This window comes from Canis aureus, chromosome X, assembly GCF_053574225.1.
Source record: "Canis aureus isolate CA01 chromosome X, VMU_Caureus_v.1.0, whole genome shotgun sequence".
Lineage (NCBI taxonomy): Eukaryota > Metazoa > Chordata > Mammalia > Carnivora > Canidae > Canis > Canis aureus.
The window spans coordinates 15,623,234-15,645,461 of NC_135649.1; the positions used below are offsets into that span (position 1 = coordinate 15,623,234).

Genomic DNA, 22,228 nt, shown 5'->3' on the forward strand with positions numbered 1-22,228 from the left:
GTAAGATTTTAGGACGAAATTTGCAGTTTATTGCCTTTTGGCTGTAGGCTAAAATGACCCCAAGTAGCTGTTTGCTTTATAATTTATTTTTTAACATTAGTTTGTTCTAAAAAGTATATTGGATGTCCTCAATCATAGGAATACCTAGCATTATTTGTATGCCTAGTTGTTCATGAAATCAGGAATATGGAATATGACCCATTTAGATAGGGAAATAACGAACTAGAACTTTTATTAATATATTTTTACTTTTATCTAAAATATTTGCAGTTCTCTAGTATGGCCTAGAAGCTCTGTGAGGGTAAGTTATGTCATTTTGTTCACCACTGGATCGCCAGTACCTAGTATAGCACCTAGCATGTAACAAGTGTTCAATAAATATGTTGAATGAATGAAAAAAAATAAATTTTAGACTCAAGGTAGCTATGTGATGTGCATCAGTATAATTTCTACAATCGCTGTAGAGTTACTTCTCCAGACTTCATGTGTTTGAATTTCATATCAGCTCTATTTATCTGGTGTTCCTCCTCACAGAATGTTGGAAGTGAAAAAAGAAAGTAAGTGATCATCTAATCCAACTCCTGCATTTTACAGAGGGGGAAATAGCCAGGCCCATAAAGAGGGAAGTAACTTCCCAAGAGTCACACAGCTAGTTAGCAAAAGAGCTTGGGTTAGAACCTAATTAAATTTACTTTCTTATGTTGGCTTTCACATCACTAGGTCAGTGGATCTCAATCTTGTTTGCTCCCGATCAGCAGCATCAGAGATATAAATTCTTGGGCCCACCCTGGACCCTAACGAAACAGAACCTCTGGGGCTGGAGCCCAGCTGCTGGTGTTTTAACCAGCCCTCCAGGTGACTCTGATGTACTCAGGTTTGAGAAATACTGGTCCACCTAATCTTAACATCTCTCCTGATACTCCATGATGTTCTATGATTTTAGGCAAATGGGATTTTCTCACTTGATCAGTGGTTCACTTACATAAAAATAACGATACCTTGTGTATTTTGGGTTATTAGTGAGATTGAGGAAAGAAGTCAGGAGTCATGGCTGTTTTCATATAACCCACTCAGGTTTCTGACACATAGAGTATTCCTGTTAGGATTTGTTAAAGTCACTTTAGTAGATCGTCTCAATTTGTTGGCATTTCTATGTGTGTAATACAGGCAATACAGCGTAGTAGTCAGTTACATGGGTCTTGCAACCAGATTGACCTGGGATTAAATCCCACCTTTACCACTAACTAGTTGTGCAGCTTTGGGTGCATTACTTAAACCTTCTTAAGCCTCACTTTCTCATTTCTACAAAGAGGATAATCATATATGTATTCCTCAGTATTGTTATGAGGATTAAATAAGAAAAATGCATGCAAAGAGTTTAATATAGTGCCTTGTACATAGTAATTGCTTAGTAATGGTATAATGGCAGCTAGTATTATTATGAGGATGATTATTAGCATAATCATCATTACCATCATCATCATCATTTGTTCTCAAGTAGGATGGATTATTCATTTGGACACAGATTTGGCATAAATTTAAAACTGGTAGGTAATTTTTTTAGTATTCCAAAGGTTGTGGTGTCCATTAAAAATGTCTGCTTTCTTTGAGTGTTGTTTGAATGTCCTCAGGCTTTTTGAAAGTGAGTTTGGGGCACAGCCCAGAGAATGGTTTCCGAGAGTTCCCCAAATTGGATTCACACTCAAAAACTTTGGAGATGAATCTGCCTACATCTGGTTTTCCTTCCCAAATATAAAAACACATCAGAACACAAAATTATCTTTGAAATCTATTCTTACACATAGATGGTTTTCATAGAGTCACTTCCGGCCTTTACTAGCTCAGGCACAGGGGAACGCGAGTTGGTGGCAATAAAAACTTGGCTGCCTTGCCCCACATAGGCTATATGTTTCACCAAGTCCTCAGAATCCGGTTGATAAATCTTGCTTAATCTTCAAATTTAGAAATTAGGACAAAATACAGTGGTGAATAATCCTCCACAGACCAAAGGATCTCCTCTTGATGAGGTAGTAACGCCCCTTTTCCAGACGTCTCTTAAGAATCTGGGCAAAGGCCCTGTGCGCCCTCCCTTTCCGGTTAGGGAGCCAGGAAAGTAGCCACACCTGGAGTGAGTTTGGGTGGCGGTGTCCCATGCAAATTCCCCTTTCAAGTCATTTTAAGAATTTCAATGCTGACAACTTTTATTAACAATTCTCCGTGTTTCTGTCATTGAGGGAGAAGGAGGAAACAGGGTCCCTGGTGTATTTCTCGGCAGAGTCATGAGTATATTACAGCCTCTCAATTTTTGAAGTAAGCTACATTTCAGGAGATGAAACAAAGGTAACTCTTAACATCTGCCGATATGTTTTCGGTTCTTATATCAAAGAAAGTGCAATGGCCACAAATCCTAAAGAAAGAAATGAAGCTTTAGAATTTATTCAATTAGAAGATGTGAAATGCTGAACTAAGTCTACTTTGGCAAGCGAAGTGTTGTCGATAGACACAAATGCTTTCAGGAAGAAGTGTCTTAACTGCAAGAGTCTTTTTGGTTAGGTTTCAAAAGCCTTTGGGGCTTGGCTGAGCTCCCCAGATGCTCTACCAAATGTTTGTGAATTGAAGAAAACTTGTCTAGCTTTAGGGAATAGAGCCCCCCGCCCCAGGAAACATTTGCAAACCCACCCCCCACATTTCTCCAACCAACCTTTGGTCCGAAGTTAATTTTCGTGAAGAGTTACCAGAAAGTATCTGTGTTGTACGTGTGGGTTTTTTTTTTTTTTTTTAATTCTTGTCCTTTTGCAAGTCTACAAAAATAAAGCCTACTTAAAATTCCACACTCGTGTAGATGTGGCCTTAGGGAAGACCCATTAGACACAGAGATGATTAATGCTCCCCTCGGAATCTTATTTGCTTCTTCAACTGATTGCTCATATAGAATCTTACTTACCAAGTACTTAAGTATTTAAGTGCCTTATCATTCTTGGAAATCACTACTCACTAGCCTGCACTGGAGAATGAGGTGAAGTGTGAGCCCGCAGTGCTTCCTGGATGGGTTAGGAAGCCCACTCCCTCCCACTCTGTCCCACAATACTGTCTCCACGTCTGTCCCCGCGCACAAAACAAAACAAAACAAAACACAACAAACCCCGCTCTGACATACTGATCCTAGAGCACCAGTCCTTGCAATACACGTGCCTGTAGGACATCTAAATATTATTGGGCACTCTATAATTTGTAGCACCAGATTCTTTCAAATGGATATTAATCCTCGAAATCATGGGGGTGGGAGGGAGGAAGGAATTGTTAATTGTCCCAAATGCCTGCTAGACGTCTCCTCTTGGCTATCCTCTGGTGTGATGTCCAACCCCAAATCCTTATCTATACTCCCACCACCTGGCAAAAAGCTCTTGGCTTCTGATTTCCCTATTTCTACTCACTCCCCACCAAAAACCTCAAAAGCATCCCCGCCAGCTTTCTAACCCTCTTAAAATGCATTCCACCATTTGCTAATATTTCTTGATAACAATGACCAAATCAGCCTCTTCAGGCCTCTCTAATTTCTTCCCCCTTTCTGTTCTCACGGACATCCTCTTGTTCAGGCCTTGGATGCCCCCCACCGTCCACCCCCACCATCGATCAGATTCTCCACTGCTCCTCATCCTCAGATTCCCTCACCCTATAATCAGCCCTCCACATTTACCATGAGAGAGAGCTTTCTAAAAACAGAGGCTTGATCATGCCACTAAAAGCCTTAAATAATAAGAGCGAAGAAGCAAGAGGATAAAAGCTGCGTGGGGTTATCAGAACTCACACTTTAGTGCTCAAAATGAACAATTATCCTGATTTTAAGTATACCCAAGTCATTTTCCTAAAAATTACAATTATTATAGTGAAACACTTCTCCAGTGGTTGTAGGCAAGACCATTATACACTTATGTCATGGTCATAACCACGTGATGTCAAGAATGTATTGTATATATTTGCACTTCCAGTTTTGTCTGATTTATCCAATCATATGCAGTGATGAATTCTGTTATTTGTGCCACAAACATTTACTGAGTACTTACTATGTGTCAGATGCTGTGCTGTGCCGTAAGTACAACATGGTTCCTGCCTTCATGGAACTCTATCTGACCATCTAGAAGAAAAATAAAGGCTTGAATAACTCTCCATCATCCACAAGGTAGAGTTCAAACTCCTTGTTATAAAACATAATGAAACAAATATTTGTTGAATATTACTCTGAGCAAGGGCATTTAGTAGGCCTCTTCCAGGGTGCCTTCATATTTCTCTTCGAAAATGCAGATGTGGGGCACCTGGGTGGCTCAGTCAGTTGGGTGTCTGCCTAGAGCTCAGGTTATGGTCCCAGGGTCCTGGGATGGAGCCCTGCGTCGGGCTCCCTGCTCACTGGGGTGCCTGCTTCTCCCTCTCCCTCTGCCTGCCACTCCCCCTGCTTGTGCTCTTCTCTCTTTCTCTGTCAAATAAATAAAATCTTTTAAAAAATAAAATGCAGATGTGGTTTTGAGGATAAATCTGTGAAACTCCAACTAGGCTAGGTTTGCTACAGACTCTCCTATTAAAAAGTTTCCAGGGAGAGCATTGGGTGTGGAAGCTGGGCAAAGACTCAGAGAAGGAGGTTTCCTAGTAAATGCCCAGCCCTGTCAGACTCAGGTTCACTGGTGGAAGTCCTCCTCTTCTGGGGATCCCCAAAGGTCACCCTAATGCCCACTAAAGTCCAAGAGAAATTGCAGCCAGCAGCAACTTTCACTTGAGAGAATGTTCCCTATAGCTTTCCATGTGAACAAGAAGCTGGGCATGACACCGTGGTCTATAAAATCATTCTGAAATGCCATAATTTCTCTCTACCAGTGAGCATGAAGAGTCACATTAGTATTTAAAAATCATCCAAACAGGCAAGTGCTGTGATTACACTAAATCAACCTAATTTCTAAATAGCTTGAGTAAACCCTGGTTGGATGTTAACGTATAAACTTGAAAGAATTCGGTAGAAGAGAGCAAACAAGTTGGGTGCCCTAATGAATTGCAGTGCCTGGCAATGCTGGCTCCAGCTGACTTCTTCTGAGGTCTAATGGACCTCGTTCAATGAGGTCGATGGCCTTATTCTGTGAGGTCAGAGTTTTTAAAAGAGCTCTTGTATCATTCAGTAATTCAACAAATATCTACTGAGCACTTGCTATGCACCTGCTGCTTCCTTAGGTGCTGGGTGTATGCTGGTGAGTGGCAAAGTTCTAGCTTTCATGGGTCTCTCTCTGTAGTGGACTGAGACAGAAAAGAAACACCTAAGTCGATATGTAATCTAGAACTCTATAGAGAAAAAGAAAGCGCATGAGGGGGAAAGAGAGTCTGAGGCAGGATTGGGATAGCAGTTATCTTAAGACAGCCTGGCGGCATGTCTAAGGAACTAGCATCTGTACAGGGAGTTGAAGGAGGTTATAACCACAGATTTATCTGGAGAAAATAGCAAGGACAAAGTCTTCCAGGCAGTAGAAAAGCTTGAGGTGTTCAAAGACCAACTCACAGCAGGAAACGTAGGGAAATGGGTGTTAGAGAGGTAGCCAGAGGCCAGATAAGTCATGGCCCACATCTATCAGGGAGGTCAGGGTAAGTACTCCAGGTTTTATTCTGAGGGTATTGGGGAGCTACGGGAGGCTTTTGAGCAGTTAAAGCACCCAACTCTCATTTTTGTTGTTGTTGTAATGTAATCTTTGATTTTTAATTGTGACAAAGTACACAGCATAAAATTTGCCATCTCACCCATCTTTAGGTACAGTTCAGTGGCATGAATTGTATTCATATTGTTGTACAACCATAATGATCATCCAGCTCCAGAACTTTTTCATCTTCCCAAACTGAAATTCTGTCCTCATTAAACAACACCCCCTACCCCTTTTCCTTCATCCCCTGGCACCCCCCATTCTACCTTCTGTCTCTAAGAATTTTCTTTTTTAAAAAAGATTTCATTTATTTATTCATGAGAGAGAGAGAGAGAGGCAGAGACACAGGCAGAGGGAGAAGCAGGCTCCATGTAGGGAGCCTGATGTGGGATTCAATCCTGGGACTCCAGGATCACGCCCTCCACCGAAGGCAGGCACTAAACCACTGAGCCACCCAGGGATCCCCTGTCTCTAAGAATTTTCTGCTCTAGGTACCTCTTATAAGTAGAGTAATACCTGATTTATCTTTTTGCAACTGGCTTCTATCACTGAGCATGTCCTCAAGATTCATCCATGGTGTAGCATGTACTAGAATCCCCTTTTTAAGGCTGAATAATATTCCATGGTATGGCTGTACCACATTTTGTTTACCATTCATCCATCATGGGACACTTGAGGCATTTCTACCCCTTGGCTATTATGAATAATGCTGCTATAGACACGAGTTATACAAAGATTTTCATTTCTTATTTTTATTTGTTATTATTAATATTGCATTTTATTTATTTATTTGAGAGAGGCAGCATGAGTGGGAGAGGCAGAGAGAGAGAATCTCAAGCAGGGTGCATGCTGAGTGTGTTGCCTGACATGGGGCTTAATTCCAGGACCCTGAGATCGCGACCTGAGCTGAAACCAAGAGTCAGATGCTTAACCAACTGTGCCACCCAGGCGCCCCATGATTTTCATTTTTTTTTTTAAATCAACCTAGATACTGTGTTTCGAGGAGACAGTAGATGTCCAGACTGGAAGCTGGAGATGAGTTAAGGGGCCAGATGAACAATGATGGAAGTAGTGGAGAAGGTAAGAGGTCATCAAACTCTAATTAGATCTCAAAGATAAATCAGGCAATCTGGGATGAAGCAGTGGTCACTTTTCTGTGCATTATTTTTCCCAAGGCTAGCGTCTGATTTAGTGGGATTCAGTTCTCTCAACTTGTTATGGAAAGTCAGCAAATTCTACTTCTAGAGAAATCTGGTTATTCACCTACATTGAGATTGATGAAAGTTCTGAGCAATCTAGAAGCCTGGAGGATTTCTCCAGGAGCCAGAAAAACTAAACAAAACACCAAAAATGCTTTATTTATTTTATCCATGGTGGGGGAGGGGGGAAGCCACCTAATATATATTTGACTTTTCTCTGCCTCCTTGAAGAGAGGACACTGAGACTATTTTAGACTTTTCTGGATGACTTGGTATCACATTTCTGAAAGAGCAACTTTGGTACTGAGGCAGGTGCATCGTAAGCAATGTCTTTAAGGCTACTGGTATAAGCAGGACCACTTTCTCGCACAGTAAATGGTCTTAGAGTTCTATATTTCTGTACTTAGGTGTATGCCTTCTTCTTGAGGGTTTTGTGTCCCCTTCCGTGTTTGTGTACTTGCCAATACTGCTCCTCTTCCTCTTCCTAATCTACTGGCATGGGGAGCAGTGTCCAGCACGGTACCCCTTCAGCAGTAAGCACTTGAAAAATGCTCATAGTGTGACAACAGCCAAACATGTTCACAACTTGAGTGAAAGAAAACTGTCACAGAAGGAGGAACTGTATTGTGCACAGTGTTGTGGTTGTTGTATTAGCCCTGTAGGGGCCTCTGGTTTTCTTCCTATATGTTTCTTCACATACGTTCAGAGTAGCCAAGTTAGCCATAGGCCTGAGCCACTGGTAACAGCTAAAAAAGACCTGATTAGGCCATGCATGCGGATCCCAGGACTGAGAAGCCACAAAATGAGAAATCTCTTCCTGTCTCATCTATTCTGGTCAGAGCCATACTGCAAAAAGATGTGCGATTTTTGAAAAGCATCAACTGTTTGGCATCTGTTTTAGGGAAGTTCACAAGCACATTTTCGATGACAAAAGGAATGTGTTATTTTCTTTATTTTCTTGCCAAAGAAAAATGCATTCCGAAATATAGACTATTTGGATGGGATCACATTTAAACTAGAAGTACATGTGAAAATTACAGAACCTTAGAGCAAGAAGGAGCTCAGAGAGAGATGAGAGAAACGGGGAGACATGTGGACGCGAGGCTAAATGACACCCTCGTTATCGCAGCTTACAGTCCACATTTCTTAGTGAAAGATTTTAGAGCTGTTCCTAGGATTCAGTTTGCATGTGTAGCCCTGTGTCTGATAAGAAATATGTGGGGAGAGATCTGGAATTGGTAGTGACTCTGCTGATTATACTAACTTGGGGGTCCTTATTTTAAGAGCATGAGCGCTGGACTCAAACCAATGAACGTTACCACTGGTTTATATTTAAAACTTAACATGTGCCCTGTACTGTGCTAAGTACTTTACATATAACTCATTTAATCACTACTTAGCCCCTCGACATGGGTACTATTATTGCACCACTTTACAGAAGAAAAAACTGAGGTCTGGGAAATGACACAACGGGTATTTAAACCCAGGTTTTGGTGAGATCAAAGCTAGAGCCCCTAACCCTTGTACCGTACTGCATGCAAAAAACAAGAGAATCCGAAAGCCTTTGTTAAATGGCCTGAAAGCTAGAGCTGAATGGAACCAATAGAATGACACTCCCCATATCCCAGAGGTCTCCAAGGGAACTGATTCCTGCAAGAATGCAGAGCCTCCTAGAAGCCAATCAAGGACTCACCGTAGACACTGCTACTAGCTAAGCCCTAGAAGAGCCAGGACAGAACAAAAATCTGAAAGAACAAGAACAAGAAATTGTTAGGCTCAAAGAAACAGTACTGAGAAAGGGGGCTATGGAGACTTGGCAAAGCTTTTTGGCACACCCAGCCACACTCAGAAGGCAACAGTCACCGGTGCCTTGGTCACCTAGAGTATGTGACAGTCCCTCAAATGGAGTATCAGCTCAAGTGCTGTTTTATCCCAAAGCAACAGGTTCACTATCTCTTCTCTCTACCAGAATGTAAGCTTCTTAAACGCAGTCACCGTATCTTTTTTTGTACAAGAATGTATCCCTGGTGCTTTATACAGTGCCTGGCACATAGAAGGTGCTCAAGAATGATTTACTGAATTCAGCCATGCAAGAATGAATGACAGAGCCCAGTTGGCCATCCTGAGCTACAACTCAGACATTCCCAACATCCTCAAGTTCTCCAGTCTTAAAACACACAAATAAGAGCCTAAGCTCCCAGTATTTCTAACTCCCTTCCTTCTTGGCACATTGGTAGGACTGCACTTTCCCACCCCTCTTAAAGTTAGGCATGGCCCTGCGACCTGCTTGAGCCCATGAAGTGTGACCAAAAGCTTTGAGAACATTTCCCTACCTCTGCAAACACAGACACAATGAAGGTGGCACCTCCCTCAGCCTGGGACCCCAAGTGAAGACCAGATGGAGAAGAGCCAGCCAACACGCAATGGACATGGGGCATGTGGCATGGGCAAGAATGTTTTAAGCCACTGAATTGGCGGGGGGTGTTATTTCAGCCCAATACAGCCTTGCCTGACTGATACATCATCCAGTTTGCAGAAAATCTCATCTTTATATTAACTTTCCTTTGCCAAGAATTCCTGGCAGTTGTTGAGAAATGCCTACAGCTTATAAATCCATTCTGGTTGTCATTTGTCACTTCCAGGTTTAGACCACAGTTCCAGTTTTCTCTGTTGGTCACCTCTTACCTGCCCCTTACCCCCATAACCAATGTTCCCCAAGGTGCCATTCTTTCATCCAAACCATGTCCCAGCAAATGACAATAGAATTAAGAGCTGGCTGTGGAGTTTTACTGAAGGCTTGAGAACAGCAGAGAATGCTGTGGTCTGGATGTTTGTGGGTCCCCACAATTCATATGTTGAAATCCTAACTCCCAATGAGGATGGCATTAGGAGGAGGTAGGCGAGGGGCTTTCAGGAGTGCTTAAGTCATGAGGGTGGTGCTCTTATGAATGGAATTAGTGTTCTATAAAAGAGGCTCCAAATAGTTCCCTAGCCACTTCTGCTATGTGAGGACACAGTGAGAAGGCATTGGCTATGAACCTGGAAGAGGGCCTTCACCCCAACTCAACCATACTGGCATCTCCATTGTGAACCTGTAGCCTCTAGAACCGGGAGAAATCAATTTGGGTTGTTCATAAGCCACTCAAGTCCATGATATTTTGTTATAGCAGCCGGAGGGGACTAAGAGAGGAATTACCATGTCGAAAACAAAATCTTAATGTTGGTTATTCATGATCATATTCCCTAGACTCTATTGGCCAGATCTATGTCCAAAGGGCCCCCTGCTGGCTGGCTCTTCCCTTAGTCCCATCTTAGGGACTTAACTGCCCTGTCAAAGGTCTAGCTATCTAGCTCCCACGCAGGAAAGGATCTTTAACCTTGTCCACACTCTCTAGAGGCCACCCTTGACCTTCTCTTCCAAGGCCCATAGGGAGAAGGAAAGTGGTACTTGTCTGCAGAATGTCTTTGTAGAAATGCCACTCTGTCGCCCCCCCCCCCCCCCCCCCCGCCGGGCAGCCCACTGTGTATATCATCGATAGGGCAGTTTTGCTCTTCATCTTCACAACCTCTTCATCCTGGAGCAGAATCTGAGCTAGAGCTTTGCAAATCAAAAGCCCATTGAAGTGATTTTTCCCAAAAGAAGAGAGCAATATTTTCCCAGCAATGAATTCTCAAAGCAAAAGTAAGAAGCTGTTGGCAGCTTGAAATAGCAGCCTGTGCCTGCTCTGGTTAATTTTGCTTCCTTTGTTTTATTTTGTATGGATCCATACACCAATCTTGTCCGGTGGCCTGGGCTTGAATGTAGGATCACTGGGAAGGTTAACTCTATCTGCTGCTACTTTGTAAAGAGAGGTAGATTCACATAGGGGTTAAAAGTTTGGATTCTGGAGCCAGACCTCCCTTCACAGAGTAAGCGCTAAGTGTTTCCTATTACAGTAATGCCTCTGGGATGACCTGCTGACATGTCTGGTTCCCTTTCTAGAGAGCTGAGGCTGGATGGATTGCAAGGGCTCATTATCTTTAATGACCAGAGGCAGAACTAGTTCAAGGGCTGGGTGCCAATCTAAATTGTGGAGGGAAGCAAAGACCAGTACCAAAGGTATGGATCTCAGAAGTGAGGCCATGGGCAGGGAGCCAGGCAAGAGATCAGGAACCAAGAGCTAGAAAGTAGAATCCAAGGCAGGCCTGGGATTTAGACCCTTGACAAGACCAGGGACCTGGTGCTTGTCATTAAGGTGTGGTGTGGAAAGGCCAGGACCAGGCTGACCACCCAGGACCAGGCTGACCACCCTCGTAGGAGTTATTTTCCTTCTCAGCATCGTAAAGCTCCATCAACAAAGAGAAATATTAGTCCCTTAAGCCAACATTTTCCAAAGCATGCTCCGGATAAAACATCAGTTCTTGAGGAAGTTAATAGGCACATTGTGAAACCAGTTTGGGAATTGTAGCATTCAACAAAAGTTGAAACATGTTCCCTGACTGCAGGGCCTCTCTGAGGATGTCAATATGCAGCGTGCATCTGCAGGAGGTACCTGAATTGCACAGTGGCCCCCTGTACACACTTGAGGAGGGAAACTTCTTTAAAGCATCATCTCTCCCTGCCATAGTTCATTATATCTACAAAGCACTTTAGGCTCATCACAATGAAATGTGCCGTGCAGGTTCAATGCAGTTTGACGTCGTAGGTGGATGGATGTAATCACACTATCAGGCTGGGAACATCAAAACAGAGACAGAAAAGGCTGCAAGGGACTGCACCCAACCAGGTGGTTGGTAAAGCAGAAGTGGCAGAAATCAACCATGTTCTCTTGGGGTTGGTGAGAACCAAGGTAGAGGAGGCTGGGTAGGTGTAGTCAGATAAGAGAGATTCCTTCTCTGGGAGGGGACCAAGGGGGGTTTCCTGAGGAGACCAGCCACTTCCGGAGCATCTGTCCTGTGCCAGGCATGGTGCTATATATGCTTGATATTTAATTTTTCATTAAACTCTCTCGATGACCTCTCAAGGAGAGCTCATGAATCTACTCTGCAGATTAAGAAACTGAGGTGGGAAAAAAAAAAAGAAACTGAGGTGGGGGAAAAAAAGGAACTGAGGTGGGCGGGAGTTGTACAAATCCCCTAAGGCCATCCAGGTTTATTCATTTGCAGAGCTGGGATTCAACCCACGGAGGTCGGATTGAGTCCAAAATCCGTGGCCTTTGCTTGCCCCCACCAGACCATGTGATCTCAGTAGACTGGTGCTCAGGGCTCTCTAGCCCAGGCCTTGTGGGTACATAATCTAGTAGTAAGGGGAGGAGGAAATACCAACAAGTAGCTCAAATCAAGGTATGCTAGAAAGGTGTTTTCATCAAGTCAGCTTGGTGGGGGTGCTGGTCAGGGAGATCTTCCTAAGAGCAGCAGCCCCTTGAGCTGAGTCCTGATAAAAATTGCCAAGGGGCAAAGGAGTAGGTGGTAGGTGCTGGTGTGTGTGTGTGTGGAGTACATTCCTGACACAGGAAACAGTGTCCATCTGGGAACTGTCATAAACACTTTTCAAATGAAAAAACAAACTTCTCTTCAAGCAAGAAGTCGATATTACAGTTGCTGATAGTTCCCTTTCAGAAGTTCAGAGACCCGACCACCAAAGGAAAATACACCAGAAGCGAAGGGAAAAACCAAAGGCATGGCTAATCTGCCATCTGCACCGATGATGTAGGAAAATAAACGAGAGCTAAGCAAAACAAAACAACACAAGAAACGCCTCAACAAAAAAGTCTCCTTTTGAGACAGGAGGAAAGCTCTGTCTCCCAAAGCCACGGTCGCGTTTTCCGTGTTTATGCTGCGGTGCGACCGAGGCCTCCAGTGTCCCGGTCGGGGGGCCTGTCCCTTTTTTTTTTTTTTAACCTACAGGGTCCGGGCCGTCTCGGGCACTTCCCAGAGTCGGACGGAACCCGCTTCAGATGCGGGGGCTGGATTTCAGCTGCTGCGCCCGCCTCCCAAGCCACAACATCTGAACGCAGCCTCCTCCCAGGCAAGGAAACAGTCAATAAGGAAATACCATAGCTCGGCCCTTTGCAACTTGCTCGAAGTGTGAGGCGGTGCTTCATTTCCTGATCGCTCAGGTGGAAATTGTAAAAACAATTAAGAGCAATGACTAATCACCGAATCAAAGCAGGTTGCCCAACTCATTTGCAATTGTGTGCTCCGTTCTGTGTGCCAACAAACAAAGACTCGGGGAGTTTATTATTTAAACCAATTAAAAGCTCAAGGCAAAGCGAGTAGTCAATTTGTGGCCACGTGGTGGGGGAAACATCAGTTGGAAGAGCCTGAGGAATTTCGTGAGCGGAGCCATATGGCCCAAATCGGAATGAAGCACCCAGGATCACCGGGAAAGTCGGCCGTGAAAGCAATTTCAGAAGGAAGGGCTGCACCTAGCAAGAGCAGACCTGGGCTCTGTGCTCGCCTCTCCGCGCCACCTGCCCCCTCCTTCCCACCCCCCACCCTGCCGCCCCCTCCCCCACGCCCTCACCTCCCCCGCCCCCCAGCCTGCCTGCGGGGCTGGTAGGTAGTTCCAACGAACAGTAAAAGGAAAACGAACTGACTAAAATTCAAGGTCTGACTGTTCAGCAAGAGACATTGCTAAATTTCCTGTCCACCATTTGCACTTTTATGTATTTTAGAGCTACCTAGAGAGTTCTTAAAGGCCCAGATGATGAAAATCGGCCGCCCTTCTGCCCAAATGAGGTGCGCAGTCCATCTGGAGAGGGCACTCACACTTTTGTATGAAGCTGTGGGCCATAAAACGGAAAGTAAAGAATTAAAAACTGAAGCCATTTGGTAGCAGTTATAAAAAAAAAAAAAAGGCGGAGGGAGGTAGAAGGGGGTGCGGTGGGGGCAGTCACTTGAGCAAATTAGATTTACAGAATGGATGTAATGGAGTAAACCTTTACTGAAAGTTCCTTTTCACGTCCCCATGAGATATTTTCCACTCACATTTTTGTTTTCTGGCCTACAAGTCCCTCTGTGCCTAACTACTTCCCCCGCGGCTCCGACCCCCTGCATTTTCCTGGAAAATCTAATAATTCTGGTGCTCCTAATGGATCTCACTTCTTAAGGTCCTGGTCCCTTTCTCCTTCAAGTTTGCTCCAAACAAGCATTCGCAGACACTCCTGGTTATAGAAGGAGGAAGGTCAGTTGTACCGGAACCAACTGGAAGATTCTGACAGCTCCCGCAGCAAGCAGCAGCTGTCCTGTAGCCTGTTGTATATTATAACTACTGCACTGAGATTAAATCATTTTCGTACATCAATAAACAGTGTGGTTCATGGTATGCGGACACATACATTGAGTCAATTCAGCTGTAGCATCATTCCTTCTAAAAGTCTAGCACTGTCGATACTTCCAAAATTAATAAGGCACACTTGTCCATGTGTTGTGGGGTGTCAGGATCACTGCTCCCACTTCCTGCGGTGTGGAGGAGGGCAGCAGAGCAAAGGCAGAGGGGCTGCCATGCTCTCTGCCTGCGCCTATCCTAAAGGGTTCCCTTGCAGCGGGCATCCCGTTTCAACTCATGTATTCTAGCAAGTTGGCAGGGGTAGGCCCCACCTGTTCTGTAAACTCAGGGGCCTGTAGAGTGAGGCTGAAAACACCAGCTTGGGACCTGTGAGTTCTAAAGCCGACTCTGCTACTAGGAGCTACAAAGTCCTCAGAAAGTCAGCCAGCCTCAGGGACTGGCTTACCATCCAAAGAATCTTCCTTCCTAAACTATTAGTCGTGGAAGAGAGTGGCTGACTGATAGACTGAAAGCCTGTCCCCATTCCTAAACCAGTGGGGACGTGATCGACACGCCACAGAGATGAACTGAACTGGTTTAAGTAGTAGACTTAAAAGAGGCGGTTCAGAGGCGCCTGGGTGGCTCAGTGGTTGAACATCTGCCTTTGCCTCAGGGCGTGATCCCAGGGTCCTGGGACTGAGTCCCACATCGGGCTTCCAGCATGGGGCCTGCTTCTCCCTCTGCCTAGGTCTATGCCTCTCTCTGTGTCTCTCATGAGTAAATGAATAAAATCTTTTAAAAAAAGAGGCAATTCAAAGCTCTCCCCCTGACTTTTTTTTTTTTAGAAGAAATTTGGCCCTCTCTGCCAACATCCCTGAGGTTCAACCCCTTGCAGATTTGGGATGGCCATCCATCTGTGTGAGAGCACTGGGAAGTCTGCTTAATTTACAAAACAGAATGCCAACCCCGCCTGCCTGGCTGCCTGTCAAGTACAATAGGCATTACAACAGCTAAACAAGATGTAGTTCTTCAGGAGGAGAAATGGGCACAGCCAGGGCAGGCAAACTCCAGTCCCTTTGAAGTTAGGCACAGCCACATGACTTACATCAGCCAGTGATGTGTAAGTCCAAGTGCTATATGTTAATTCTGGGTAGAAGCAGGTAATTGCTTCCATTAAAGAGCTTCCAGAGTGCTCTTGGCCTGCCCAGGTAATCCCCGAGGCATGGTGTTGAGATGATGTCATCAGACGGAGTGAGTACACAGAGTGAGTACACAGAGCAAACTTGACCCATGTTGCACATGTAGCATGAGTGATCAAAATATTTTTGTTGTGGGGCACCTGGGTGGCTCAGTGGGTAAGTGTCTGCCTTTGGCTCAGGTCCTGATCCTGGGGTCCTGGGATCAAGTACCGCATCAGGCTCCCTGCGGAGAACCTGCTTCTCCCTCTGCCTATGTCTCTGCCTCTCTCTGTGTGTCTTTCATGAAAAAAATAAAATCTTTTAAAAAAAGAAATATTTTCTTTGTGTCAGACCACTAAGATTTGGTGGTGGTGGGGTGTTTATCACAGCATATTTTAACCTGTTCTGACCTGTTAAAGTTAGATTCTAAGGCTACAGTTCTTTTTATTCCCAAAGCTGTACCTTAGTCACTCCCCGGAGAGTCTAATCTTGATTAAAAAGCTATTTTACCAAGTGGAAAACATGATTTAGATAAGTAATATTGGAGGCACTCTAAAGGACATGCTGACCATCCCATCCTTTTAACTCTCCAAGGTCTAATTTTATGCCAAATTAAATAACCAGAAAGTAATTTATCTTAACTGATTTAGCGTAGGTCCATGCAGAAATGCATTTGTTAAACCTTAATTTATTATTCAAAATTGATCTCCAGAAATGTCATTCTTTGCAGAAAGCAAGGGAAGACTGCATACAATGCTCTTTGGATCACAGTCTCTGTGATAAAGTCTGCCTGAAATCTGGTTCCGAGGCAGAAAATCTCTCCTTTGTTTACCCAGCTTTCTTTATTTAGACAACTGGAATCATATTTCCATTTTTACTTTGGCTACCAGTGAGCTCAGAGCTAAATTTATCATTCCATTTCCAGAGTTATCACGTTGCTTCTTCCTGGCATAATTCCTTTTGCTTCTAATTCCAGTCTTTTATTTTTATCTTACAAACTGGTTGCAAATCTTGTAGAAATATTGATAGCGATAGATGTGATGAATTGTTTTCTTTTCAAGACAAACTCACTTGCAGGCCCAACAACCTCCACAAAGTGAATCCTGTCTGTTCCCATGAGACCCAGTTCCATAGGGTCACTGCCTCTCATTCATCTCTCTTCTGTCTTCAAAGAGGAGAAAATAGTCTCAGTGGCTACTGGATGGAGTTTATTTGGCCTTTAGAGGTATAGGGACCTTGTTTGTTTGATTCAGGGTAGAAGAATTAGACTACCCATTCAGAAATAATCTAATTCTCTGTAGTCTGGGAATAGCAGAATAGGACAGTAAAAGGACACAGGACATTCTAGGCAATGCTACTGCAAAGGAAACTTTACCATGATGGAATCTGTGGTTGTAGTAGAACTTGGTGTTTTATAGTACCTATAGAATTGAAGTGAGGGAAGGAAGAAATACACAAGGCTAAACCACTAAATCAAATAACTTTTTAAGGATTTTATTTATTTATTCATGACACACACACACACACACACAGAGGCAGAGATATAGGCAGAGGGAGAAGCAGGCTCCCCACAAGGAGCCCGATGCAAGACTCCATCCCACAATTCCGGGATCACACCCTGAGCCAAAGGCAGATGCTCAACCGCCGAACCACGGGGCGTCCCTCAAATAACTTTATAGAAGTCCCAAGAAGCTCGGTAAATTGTGTTTCCTAAATGAGGGCACGGTTTCTCAACCTCAGCACTGTAGACATTTTGGGTACATGATTTTTTGTTGTTGTGGAAGCAGCCCTGTGCACTGCAAGATGTTTGGTAGCACCCCTGATCTTTATGCACTCTATACCACTAGCGCTCCCCCCTGCCCACCGCCCGGAGTCACGACAACCAAAAATGTCCCCTGGGTGGGGTGCAGTGGGCAGAAATGCCCATCATTGCTATCCACTGAATTAAGGTCAATCTTTCAACAGAAACTCCTGCCAGAGTCAGCCATATACCCTGTCCTCTTGTCTGTCTTATAAAAGAATCACAATGGCTATGTTTGTGTATCTACTATGTGCCAGACGCTTTTACATGCATTATCTCATTTCATCCTCACCACAACCCTATGAAAAATTTGAAGTTTAGAGAAGGTCACACAAGTAGTGGGAGAGAGAGCAAAGAGACAAATCCAGACCCGCCTGGCTCTAAACCTGTGTCCTTACCCACTGTTCAACCCAGATCAACAATGATTGAGGGTACTAATTATCCCAATTTTACAAATGAACAAACTGAAGTCATTCCAACTTAAGTGATTTACCAAGAGCACGCAGTTAGCCCTTGGCAGAACCAGGGTTCTCATCTAGATTTCCATGACTCAAAAGACACACCTATTTTTTTTCTCCATATGGATCTATTAAGTGGTTGCTGGGCCATTTGTACCCTCTCCCACTTGGGTGCCAATACAGGCAAAAGGGTGAGACATCTGGAACCAATGAAGTTCAGAGATTGCACCAAAGGGAAATACCAAAGCAGTGGCAATCAGCGAAAGAAAAAAAAAAATCTGTTGGTACTGGGGAGGCCACACAGCTACCACAGTTTGCACTGAGAAGAAACAGCCCAACAACTACTACCACTTAGGGAACTCTTTGAGTATTTCTCCAGTAATCCTTGACCTTCACCTGCTTCGCTGCACTCCCAAAACAGGAAAACAAAACAAAAACAAAAACAAAAACCTTGTGACCGAGTTCAGTTTTCTTAAAGCACTTTGGGATGATTTTGCTTTATGTCTGCTATGACTAAGCCAAACCAAATCATATTTTCTGCAGTGATGATGATGAAAAGTCAATCTCCCATGAACTCCCCATATGCCCAAGCTAGGATTTAACATGGCAAAATTGATGTGTGAACTAGTGTTGCTATTTAATGTGGATTCTATCAAAGTGTTCATAAAACCTGGGGCTGCAGCTGGCCCCCATTAGGTAGTTTCTTGGTGAAAGATTTCCAAGGAAAGCTTTTTTAACAGCTTCATAAAGCCAGGCACAAAAGGGCAGGGCAAAGACTGGCTGAAAGACATGGGACTTTTTATCTTGGAAATGTTAAATGGGGGGTTGTCCTGTTTCTTTCTGGAAGAAACATTGGAAGGTATTAAAGGCTACATCTTGAGCCTTATGTGATTTCATTCATGTATTCGTGTGTTCGTTTGTTCAACATTTATTTAGCACCTACTATATGCCAGGCCTTGTGCCAAGTATTAGAAGGAACAAAAAAGATGAGTAACACTTGGATGTGAAGGTGGAAAGAGACTGGTGAATATTTACATTTATAAAGATATCTGGAAATGTGCCTGGTGCCAAAGAACTGCTCAGAAAATGTGTGCTTATTCCTTCAACATGTACAATTAGATGCTAATACTTTGAGGATAATCATTCATTTACTGCTAAAAGGTAACTACCAACTTCACACAAAAGGTAACGTTTGGGCCCCCATTTGGGAAAGTGTGCTGTTATCTTAAAAGGTAGGTTTTCATCTGAACAACCAGATGCACATGTTAGTTCTGTACATAACACCATTAAACCTTCCCTCCCTGCCTATATCATCCCTCTGCTCTTGGGAGACTGATACTCCAGAGTGAGGAAATTACATTTGTTCCTTCTTTTTAAAAAAAAAAATTTTTTTATTTATTCATGAAAGACACAGAGAGAGGCAGAGACATAGGCAGAGGGACAAGCAGGCTCCCTGCGGGAAGCCTGATGTGGGACTCGACCCCAGGACTGGGAGATCACGACCTGAGTCAAAGGCAGACGCTCAACCACTGAGCCACCCAGGCATCCCTACATTTGTACCTTCTTATGCATACAGTGTTAAAAGATGTCTTTTCACCCAGGCAGACTCTCTTAGTCACAGACCCAGGCTAGTTCCAAACTGATGTACATATTGACCGTTCATCCAACCAACCCTCTCATTCAAACGTCATGAGTCATGATGCTACAGTAGTTCAGAGGAACAACTTGATCTCCTGGGGGATGAGGCAGGCAGGTTAGTGTCTGTGAAGGAGACACTCTAGTAGCTAGATCTTTAGGATGCAGCTTGTACACAAGTATGAAGAAAAAAATTCTAGAGTGGGGATAGCCTTAGCAAAGATGCAGAGGTAGGAACATGCCTGGCATGTTTGGGGAACAACGAATAAACAAGATCGACAGGAACACAATTCATGGTCGTGGTGGTTAGAGTCAGGTCATGGAGAACCTCAAACTCCAGTCTAGGGTACTGCACAAAATTAGGAGCCTATATATGTTACAAACATTATTCCTGGGAAAATATGGAGCAAAGATGGAGTCCCCAGATTCTCAAGCATTTGATTCATAACAGTATCATTTGTTGTACCGAGTCTCAGAATTGTTTGTCCTTCCAAAAGATCCCTATACTATGGAATCCATAGGACTTTGGGGGCCTCTGAATGAAAAGGTCCTAAGAACTCAGGGCAACACTACCTGGGGAATGCGTCCCTGAGAAAAAGAACTAGCATTTGCAGACATTGTGCAAGACCTTGGTACATATATTCTTTCATTCTCACAGAAACCCAATGGGGTAGATTCTAATATAATTCCCATTTTACAGATGAGAAAACTGAGCCTCAGATAGTATAGCCAAACAGGATTCAAACATTCGTCTGGTTTATTCTAAATCCAGTATTCTTTTACCATACCATATTGAATCGTGAATGGAATCCTTTTGCAAAACTTTGAATGGGGGCATCCTCAATTAATCCATATGCCCAGTTGTTATTCTCTTGAAACTTAGTAGTAAAATTCTTATTTTTCTGTTGTCTAAACAGTCTTGAATGTCAGATTTTGGGGGGTTCTAGCCAAATTAGGGAAAACAGTAGCTCAAGGACTTCCAGAACAATTCATTACAAAGATCAAACTATTTCCCATATTTACTCAGCCATCAAAGGACACCATTCCATGGAGCAGAGAAAATGATACCAACTGGAGCTAGCCAGGTGGCTGAAGTTGAGGACAGAACCCTCAAACCATGGGCAGACATGGATTGGCTCTGCAATTCTGGTAGGGTCTGCTGAAACTATAGTGAACAGTTATACTAACGGGTAACCTAGGACACCACTCAATAGTTTGCAAAGGTAGACAACTGCCCTCTGAAACACCACCACCCCCAACTTCACAAATGAGGAAACTGAAGTTCAAACTAAGGTAACTAATAAACTAAGTAACTGGCTCAAGGTCACCTATCTGAAAAAGTGGCAAAAAGTGAGATTCAAACTCTAGTCTTTCGATCCCAAAGTTCAGTATACTACTCTTTAGATGCCAAGGCACCTGTTTCCCTTCATTTTGGTAACATGACTAGTGGACAGACTACAGAAAGTCACCGACTTAAGTGTTTTAATTTCTCCATGCTGAACTTCCAGCTTCTGAGGCTTCTCTCTCCAGCCCCACCTCCAGCTCTCCATTGACTAGCCTGACCAGGGGGTCTGGCACCATGCAGACATAGTCTATGTGTCATATGTGCAGGGGAACTCCATCCTTAACTCCCAAATGCAATAAACGTGACTTTTAACCTTACGGAAATCCAAAACACATGGCAGTCATAAAAATGGTATTGGAGAAATTAACAACAGGTTATCAGAGAGACAAGAATTTCTAGTAGTATTATATAGATGAGTCACAACGAGCCTCTGTCAAAAGACCTGGATGATATTATAATGATAGAGATGACAAAGAAAACATAGGAGCAAGATAAACAGCTACCTGGCAAGCAAGGCAGAGACACTCAAAAGTCTCTCTAAAAAGTCATCAAACCATTCTATTCACTGGCTACCACATGCTGTCATATATTTTTAGTAATATATGTGTGAAAATGCTTCTGCATACATCATTGTCTTTGTCCATCAATCAGCTAATTCCTTATGGATAAGAAAACCAATAGATGACACAACCTTTTGGCACTCAAGCCAGTGATCTGCTTAGCTTCTGAGAAGACCCTAATCTAGGTCCTGAGGACCTGATTAGGAGTTGAATTATGCAAGAGCCTTCTACTCAACATCCCTTAATACAGTGGTTCTCAAACTTGGGAGTCCATCATAATCACCTAGAGGGCTTATCAAACCAAAGGCTTCTGGACCCCACCTTCAGAGTTTCCGGTTCAGTAGGGCTGGGGCTGGGCTCCAGAACTGGCATTTCTAACAAGTTCCTGGGTGCTATGGACACCACTCGTCCAGGGCCACCCACACTCAGTGAATAAACACTGAACAGCCACCCAAGTGATTATCTGAAAACATTTATTCTGTCCCTATCACTCTTTTCGGGTACCTCCAGTGGCTCCCAGCTGCTGAGATTCAGATTCTGGTTTCTGGTACTGCCAGCTCCAGGCACCCATTCTCAGCAACCTCATCTCTGTACTCACAAACACAGACCCTCCTGTGCAGGCAGGAAAGTATCCTTGCTCGTCCCTCAACTCAGCATTTTCACTGCTGACTTCAATCCTTGCTTCATGCTGTTCCTCTCAAAGAAAATGCCTTCATCTTTCTTTTGCTTACCGGTAACAACAGCCTCTGGCTCTCGCTCCATTTCCTCTAACTGGCTTTTTGGCTGTTCCAGCTGCATTACGTTCCTCCTTTAAAAAAAAAAAAAAGCCAATAGCAATTCTAAATTTGCCCTCCTCAGTTTAGCAAGCAGGAAGTTGACCAGTTTCACCTTTGTCCCCTCTAAGTATCTAAACTCTGTTCCGCCAAGAGACCCATGTCCTAAGCAGTGTTTCACTACCCTCTCCTTCCGGGACCCACAGCAGCGCTAGACAAATAGCATATACTCAATACAGTAGTCTCCACTTATACATGGGGAGCTCATTTTCACACTCCCAGGGGATGATGCCTGAAACTGCAGATCGTACTAAACCCTAGATAGACTATGTTTTTCTTGCACGTACATACCTATGAT

The 22,228-nt window shown here is 43.7% G+C and overlaps 1 long non-coding RNA gene across 2 annotated transcripts in view; it reads right to left on the reverse strand.

Annotated features, from left to right (window-relative positions):
• Positions 1 to 21,955, reverse strand: part of LOC144308053 (uncharacterized) — a 93,838-nt gene extending 71,883 nt beyond the window's left edge. For both annotated transcript variants that reach the window (XR_013374691.1, XR_013374690.1), the window contains exons 1-2: positions 21,829 to 21,955; positions 4,065 to 4,135 (exon numbers count right to left, since the gene is read on the reverse strand). This is a non-coding gene — a long non-coding RNA (uncharacterized LOC144308053). The remainder of the gene's footprint in view (positions 1 to 4,064; positions 4,136 to 21,828) is intronic.
• Positions 21,956 to 22,228: the final 273 nt, after the last annotated feature.